The 7749-nt window shown below is 49.4% G+C and overlaps 1 pseudogene; it reads left to right on the forward strand.

Moving 5' to 3' along the window:
• On the forward strand, window positions 1-4316 carry LOC138843348 (interferon-stimulated 20 kDa exonuclease-like 2 pseudogene; annotated as a pseudogene).
• The last annotated feature ends 3433 nt before the right edge of the window (window positions 4317-7749 follow it).

Below are 7749 nucleotides of genomic sequence, written 5' to 3' on the forward strand. Positions count from 1 at the left end.
ATGCCGACACTGTAGGCGGAGGATTAACCAAGAGAGCCACGGCGCCAGCCCCCTACTTCTTTTAATCTAAAGCTGTCTTAGTTCTTTGAGGATGTTCTCTTACCTTTTCTTTTCTCCCTCCTTTTCTTTTGAAGATTTATTCAGCAAATACAAAACGCTCACCCCATGTTTTCCCCCAGGAAGGTGGCCTGTGGTCCTCCCCATCAATGCTGTCATCACTGTCACTATCACCCTTACCTTTACTGAGAAGTGTCTTGTGCTACCCTCTGTGCCTGACACTTGAAATGCAGTATTTTGAAACTACAGTTACAATATTTTAAGGTTAGTAGTGCTGGGTCCAGTGCTGCGGCATAGTGGGTAAGCTGCCGCCTGCAGTGCTGGCATCCCATATGGGCACCGGTTCAACTCCCCACTGCTCCACATCTGACCCCGCTCTCTGCTATGGCCTGGGAAAGCAGTAGAAGATGGCCCAAGTCCTTGGGCCCCTGCACCCCTGTGGAAGACCTGGAAGAAGCTCCTGGCTCCTGGCTGCGAATTGGGGAGTGAACCAGCAGATGGAAGACCTCTCCCTCTCTCTGCCTCTTCTCTCTCTGTGTAACTCTGACTTTCAAATAAGTAATAAATCTTTTCTTTAAAAAAAAAAGTAGTGCTACAGTCTTCCTATGTAACAGATGAAGAAAGATATTCAGAATTTAATTAAACTGCTCACTTCACACAGCTACTAAATGGCAGAGCGAGAGTAAAACTCATGTCTGCCTGCCCTTGCGCCAATCCTGGCTCCACTGTACCTCACGTCTTTCGTATGACCTAGAAAGAACTGTAGTCTTAATTAAATGTATCCTGTTTTATATTGTTTTTTGACTTCCAATATGTGGGTTGCTATGCTTTGGGCTTTGGAGTAGTATTTATTACTTATTCTGAAGGAAGGCCATTTAAAGGTAATTTAAGAACCCTTTTCAAATCAATTCAACAAAATTTTTTTGAATAGTTTTTTTTAAGATTTATTTATTTATGCGAAAGGCAGAGTTACAGAGAGACAGAGAGAGAGAGAGAGAGAGAGAGAGAGAGAGGTCTTCCAACCGCTGGTTCACTCCCCAAATGGCTGCAATGGCTGGAGCCGCACTGGTCCGAAACCAGGAGCCAGGAGCCTCCTTTGGGTCTCCCGCGCCGGGCGCTTCTGTTCCCAGTGGGGCCGGTCTAGGAGAGCCTCATCCGTAACTCCGCTGTGGGAGTCAGCCGGGATGGAGTGCTCGACGTTTTGTCAAGAAGCGGCGGCTCCTGGAACGGACAGGCTTTCTGGAAGGAAGAGAACAGCCCCCTGGGCCAGTCTCCTCCTAAGTTGCACTCGGACTCTCCGGAGACAGGGGAGGCTCCTGCAGTGGATGGCGCTGGGAATACCCCTTCCCTCTCAAGAAAGGAGACAGGGGCCTGCAGCACTGGGTCAGAGCAGTCCCTGGAGAAGAAAGCTGCGTGTCTGTGTCCTGGCTGCCCCCCGCCCCTCCCCAGAAGGCCCGTGCTGTCGCTGGAGGGAGTTCCAGGGCGCCTTTCCGAAGATTAAGAGCCGCCCCACTGGCTCCCAGAAGAATGTCGCCCAGAGCCCACGCAGGCTCACTCAGAGAACAAGTTCTCCCGGAAGTTGCAGAGGACGATGGTGGCAGTTGGCTGTGAGATGGTGGGCACGGGACCCAAGGGCGCGGCAGTTCCTTGGCTCCATGGAGCATTGTCAGCATCACAGTGTTGTGGTACCCAGAAACAGCGCATGGCTAATGCTACACCCTTCAAGACTGCTCAGAGGCAGATCTTGAAGCTACCCACTGGGGAGGTGTGGTGAGGAGTGCCATCCCCAATGACTTCAAAGCCCTCCAGGACGTTCAGCCCTAACCCGGGACGTCTCCCATATCCCCTGCCCGCCTCAACTGGAAAGCCAACTTCCCAGAGAAAGCCACCTTGTCTCTGAGGCATCTCACCCAGAAGCTGCTGCACTGGGACACACAGGTCGGGAACAGCCGACATTCCCCTGTGGAAGAAGCTCAGGCCACCATGGAGCTTTACAAGTTGGTGGAAGTTGAGTGGGAGCAGCAGCTGGCCCAGAATCCCCCAAAAGACTAGCAGTGGTGGGAACACTGGTGATGTGAGCAGGCAGAGGAAGCCCCCAGGCAGAGCCAGGGCAGTGGGCTACGGATGGACGCTCCACCAGCTCTGCACCGTTGGAAGCTAGATTTTTTTGGGAAGAGAAAGGCGCCACCCTAGACTTAATATCCATTGAAACTTCACCTGAAAAAAAGAAGAACCTCAGGTGAGATAATGCTGGTAGATGATATGAAAACCCAGGTATCAGAAGAGGGGTGGTGTAATACTGAGTCTCTGTTAGGCCAAAATGAGCTCAGGCGCTTGCAGGTGACTTGAGCTTGCTGGTGGTATTTAGTGGAGCGTGGTGACAAAGAGATAAGGCAATCCTAGACTGCATGATAATAATTTCAGTATCAACTATAGTAGTATTCCTTAAAAATTATTTTTAAATGATTGTGTTTTTTCTATTGATGCTGCTTAATCAGCAACTGCTGAATATATATTTTATTGTTATTAAGAGGCAGAGAGACAAAGAGATCTCTTATCTCTTAGCTCTCTTCCCAAATGACTGGGTTAAAACTATAAGCCAGGAACTCAACCCAGGTCTCCCATGAGAATAGCAGGAACCCGATTACTTGAGCTGTCATCACTGCCTCCCAGGCATGCACTAACGTGAGCTAGAGATGAGCATTGAACTCAAGTTCTTCCATGTGGAAATCGGCACCCAAATCAGCACCTTAGCCTCTAGACCAAACACTACCCAGTCAACCACGGAATATTAAGGTCAGAATGATAATGTGAAAAAAGAGAGAGAAAAGCATAGTGGGCTTATACCTCAAGACTTGTGAGACTGGTGTCTACCTTGCATTGTTAAAATCTGCCTGGATCGGTTGGTGCTTCTGAAGGGTTATCACCTAAGCATCCATGTGGAGATGACAGTGACACAAAGTGGAAGGACTCTGCCCAGACATTCTGGGTAACTAGGATAAATGTCTACCTTTAGATAAGAGGGTAACTCAAACAGTTCATGGAAAATGGAGTTAAAAGATAAGGTCATTTTGTCCAGAAATTGAGATACAAGCCTAGTTTTGTCGTAACTCACATTTTCCATAAACTTCTTGAAGATCCTTTGTATGCATGGTTAGAAAGCTTACTGGGAAGTCAACATGATGGAACACTCACTACTCTTCCTTTTTCATTTTAGAAACAGAGTTTACCTGCTATAATTGCTACAAAACTGGGAGAAATGTGGTCATTTTCTCATTTATTTTCTTTGTAACTTTTCAGAATTAAACCATTATTAACTCTGTGATGCAAACTGATCAAGCTGAAATCCTATTCATGGACTTAAGAAAGAAAACTGGCCTGGTGGATATCATTACTGAATTACTGAGAAATCACTGGCTGATGAGCATAAGACAAAATACAGCACCCCGCAGAGTGTGTAAATCAGAACATGAAGAGCCAAACCAGTGGCCGAGTTTGTCCTTTTGTGAGTTTGAAAATTATAATAATGCATTCTTCTTATTGTCCTGACTGCAGGACTTAAAATTTTCAGTGAACCCTCTGGCTAAAACTGTTCTTCCCTCTTACAATGACACTAATATTTATTCTAGAAATTCCTGAAGATTCAGCTTTGCCACTGCTGAGCCCACTTCTATTCCCTACCCTTGCGATGGTGCAGCTGGCAAAAGTCGTTTGCCTACCTCTCCCTTCTGCTCCAGAAATGTCACTGCAGCTTTTCCCCTGGGTTTATTTTAAACTTTCGATTTGAAGAGCAGGATGGTGAGAAAACGGCTTTGAGTCTAAGCACAGCTTCATAGATGTGTTTGTGATGGCTTATCTGGCTTCATGAACCACTGCTCTAGGATTTGGGTCTGGGTAGGGAAGATTAAACTGGGAGGTGGTACAGCTTTCTTTGCTTAAAACCTAAAGCACACTTCTTGCGCATTGAACACACAGAGGCATTTCAAAGCCAAGTGTGTGTGAAATTGAGGTAATAAAGTACCAGTTCTGTGGGTGTACCTTAAGCTCCAGGCTGCCACATGTGCTCTTTGTCAAGGTACAGGTGCCAACAAGTAGGACTGATGGGCAGATATGAAGAGAAGCGCTGGAGGCTGGATGTTTGGTTGCATCTTCTGCTAGGTGAATGGTCCAGCAGGCTCCTGCCTGCATAACCCTGAGTGTGCTGGTCCTTTCTTTCATTCATGAATGCAGAAGTGAGGATATGGGCCCCATAATCACAACCCCAGCCTCCAAACTCCAGCTTCTCACATGGGCTGTGGCGAGCCCTCATGCACCTAGGCTGGTGGTGGTATGTGGCTTATAGGTACATGGGTGGCATGCCAGGGACTGCCATCCCAGATTCTCTGGAATGACATCAAAACATATGAAAAATGGAAAAGCAAGAAAGTCATTTCTCTTTTCCCATTCAGGAATCACTTTCAAACCCAGTATTATTATTTAGGAGCTTTTATAACGTAAAATATGGCACCCCATTTCACTTGCATTTCTACTTTGTTTTCTAATCACCTGTCATGTATGTTCTTTTTTTTTTTTAAAGATTTTATTTATTTATTTGAGAGCTGGAGTTACAGACAGTGAGAGGGAGAGGCAGAAAGTTCTTCCTTCCGTTGGTTCACTCCCCAAATGACCGCAACAGCTGGAGCTATGCTGATCTGAAGCCAGGAGCCAGGAGCTTCTTCAGGTCTCCCTCACTGGGTGCAGGGGCCCAAGGACTTGGGCCATCTTCTACTGCTTTCCCAGGCCACAGCAGAAAGCTGGATTGGAAGAGGAGCAGACAGGACTAGAACTGGTGCCCATTCGGGTTCTGTCCCGGTTGCCCCTCTTTCAATCCAGCTCTCTGCTCGTGGCCTGGGAGTGTCGTTCCCCATCTTCCTGGAGGAACGACACAGGACCCTGCGTTGTTCTTTGGTCTGCTCGGCCCTCCCCGGGTTTGCTGCTGGTTCTTCCTGGGTTGGCTACCGTCCCTCCCACCTCCGTGGAAGGGCGGTTCCCCCTGCCACTTTCCCCACTTCCGTGGGGGAGCGGCACACCGCCGGCCAGCTCTCTCGGGGGCTGCACAAGTGTTCCTTCAGATAGATGTTCCCGGTGCATGTTGTCTCTCTCCTCCTTTATAGTCCTCTTCCACCAATCCCAACTCTGCTACCCACACGCCGAGTACACTGCTCTCCTCCAATCAGGAGCAGGATCAGCTCCTGCAGGTTATTGGTTGAACTGGAGGCAGCTGTGTAGAAGCTGTTTCCTCCTCTCCCAGCGCCATATTGTGGGAGAGCAGATGCATAGAATAAGTCTTAATTCGAGTAACTTAGTCTAGTCCAAGCTGCTCCCCACAGATCCCCCTTTCTTTTTATTTTTGGCGTTGATACGCGCCTGTCTTCGGTGTCCCGTGGCACACACTCTGCTCTACTTGCTAGAGTTGCCCACAGGTGCTTACAAGCCCTACCAATCAGGCAAACCGAATCCGGGTCCTCTCTTCGCCATGTTGTGAGGAGGTTTTTAGGCGCTGATGCGTGCCTGTGTTCGGTGCCCTGCAGCGCATGCTCTGCTCTGCTAGAACTGCCTGCAGGTGCTTACAAGCCCTATCAATCAGGCAAACTGAATCCAAGCCTTCTCATTGCCGTCTTGTGGGGAGACTTATTGGTGCTGATAACGTGCCTGTCTTCGGTGACCTGCGGCGCATAAGCTGCTAGCCGCCTGCAGGTGCTTATCGTCTTACTAATCAGGCAGACCGAATCCAAGCTCTCTCATTGCCGTGTTGTGGGGAGGCCTTATTTTTCTCTATTTCTCTATCTCTGGGCATTCCTATTTCTCCCATTTTACTTCTATCTGCCAGCATTCCTATTTCTCTCATTTTACTTCTAAACTTGTTTCTCTTATCCCCGCGGCTTCCCAGCACCCGCCCCGAGGCTGCTTCTTGGCGCCTCGCCCCCAGGCGGCTTCCCGGCTCTGAGCCGCTTCCCGGTTTCGCACGCTCTCCGCGGTCTCCACGCCCTTCGCGCCCGCACCACGGCCTTCGCGCTAGCCCTGCGTTCCCTATCTATTCACGCCCCGTGCTCTCTCTGCACGCGGTGGCTTCCGCGAATCACACAGCCTAGCTCACGTTTCTGCCACCGGTATTCAGTCTAAGCTCCCCGGGCTAACCTGGCGAATTCAACCTAGCTCACGTCTGCACCTTTCGGTTTGGCTTCCCGTCTTTTGCTCCCCGGGCTAATCTGACGGATTCCAACCTGGCTTACACGTCCGCCTCTAGTTTTAGCTTTTCGCCTTTTGCTCCCCGGGCTGACTTGAAGAATTCCAACATAGCTTACGTCTCCGCCTCGGCCTGCCCTCGCGGCTTCATCCTCCCTAACATATTTTTCTCTACCCGGTATGTTTCCTAACTTTTCTTCCAACAATATTCCCCTCTCATTTCTCCTGGCTTCTCCCCACAGTCCGTATCCAAGTCTAAGTTTCTTCTAGGTTTCACTTTCGCTTTCAATCTCCTAGCTTCCCCGCCATAGTCCGCATCCGAGTCTATGAAAGCTTTCACTTTCGCTTTCAATCCTAACTTGTTTCCCACAGTCCATATCCGAGTCTATGCCTAGGCTTTCAATAGCTTCTTCCGGCACCTTTTCCGTCCGGCTTTTCCCTAGGCTCTTTGCTAGTCTCTCTCTCCGGTATTTTCCCACTTCTTCCCGTTTCTTCCCTCCTAAGTTTCCTATCCGAGTCACGGCACCATTATGTCGCTCCCCCTCTTCATGGAGGAACGACACGGGAGTGCAGTGGAGGATGACTCAAGTGCTTGGGCCCTGCACCCGCATGGGAAACTGGGAGGAGGTACCTGGCTCCTGGCTTCGGATCGGCACAGTGTGCCGGCTGTAGCAGCCATTTGGGGGGTGAACCAACGGAAGGAACACCTTTCTCTCTGTCTCTCTCTCATTGTCTATAACTCTATCTGTCAAATAAACTGAAAAAAAAAAAAAACTGGATTCCATATGGGATGCTGGCGCCGCAGGCAGAGGATTAACCTACTGTGCCACGGTGCCAGCCCCTGCCATGTGTGTTCTATTCATTCAAACTTCCACACTTTTCCTTAGCCTCTCTTCCTTCTCTCTCCTTCCTCCTTTGCATGCTCTACACTGACTCTCTAGACATCTCTGGCTCATAACTGCATTTTGCCAGGAAAGTGACTGAGGTCAAATCGTATAGACTCTCCTCTTCCTCCTTTTTCCCACAGGCTCTCCCTCAGTAAGGGACCCTCTAAAGTAGAGCATCTTCCTCAGATCCTGTAGCTCTCGGGGGAGCTTGCTTTCTAGAGAGCTCCCCCTCCAACCTGTTCACCACCTTATAATTCTCCCAATCCAGTCCCCAGTACCAATAGCCAGGTCCTGACTCTGGGCCGGGCGGAGGCCTCCCTGAAATCAGGTCTCCTGCATAAACAGAGATTGAGTAGAGTTAGATTGTTTCCCTCACTGTTGACAAATACCTGAAATTGCAGCTGACTAACTGGGAGTCACGGAGGAATCACCCAGATTAAGAGCATGGGAGGTAGGAAGGGCCCTGGGTGGGCTCAGAAGACATGAGCAGTAGGTGGAGCTGATCTCATAGAGGGGCTGGCTGCTTTGGGAGCCTCAGTCTGCTCGTATGAGGGTACATTGAAATGTTGGTGGAGAGTGG

Source organism: Oryctolagus cuniculus, chromosome 8 (genome assembly GCF_964237555.1).
Source record: "Oryctolagus cuniculus chromosome 8, mOryCun1.1, whole genome shotgun sequence".
NCBI classification, from domain to species: Eukaryota; Metazoa; Chordata; class Mammalia; order Lagomorpha; family Leporidae; genus Oryctolagus; species Oryctolagus cuniculus.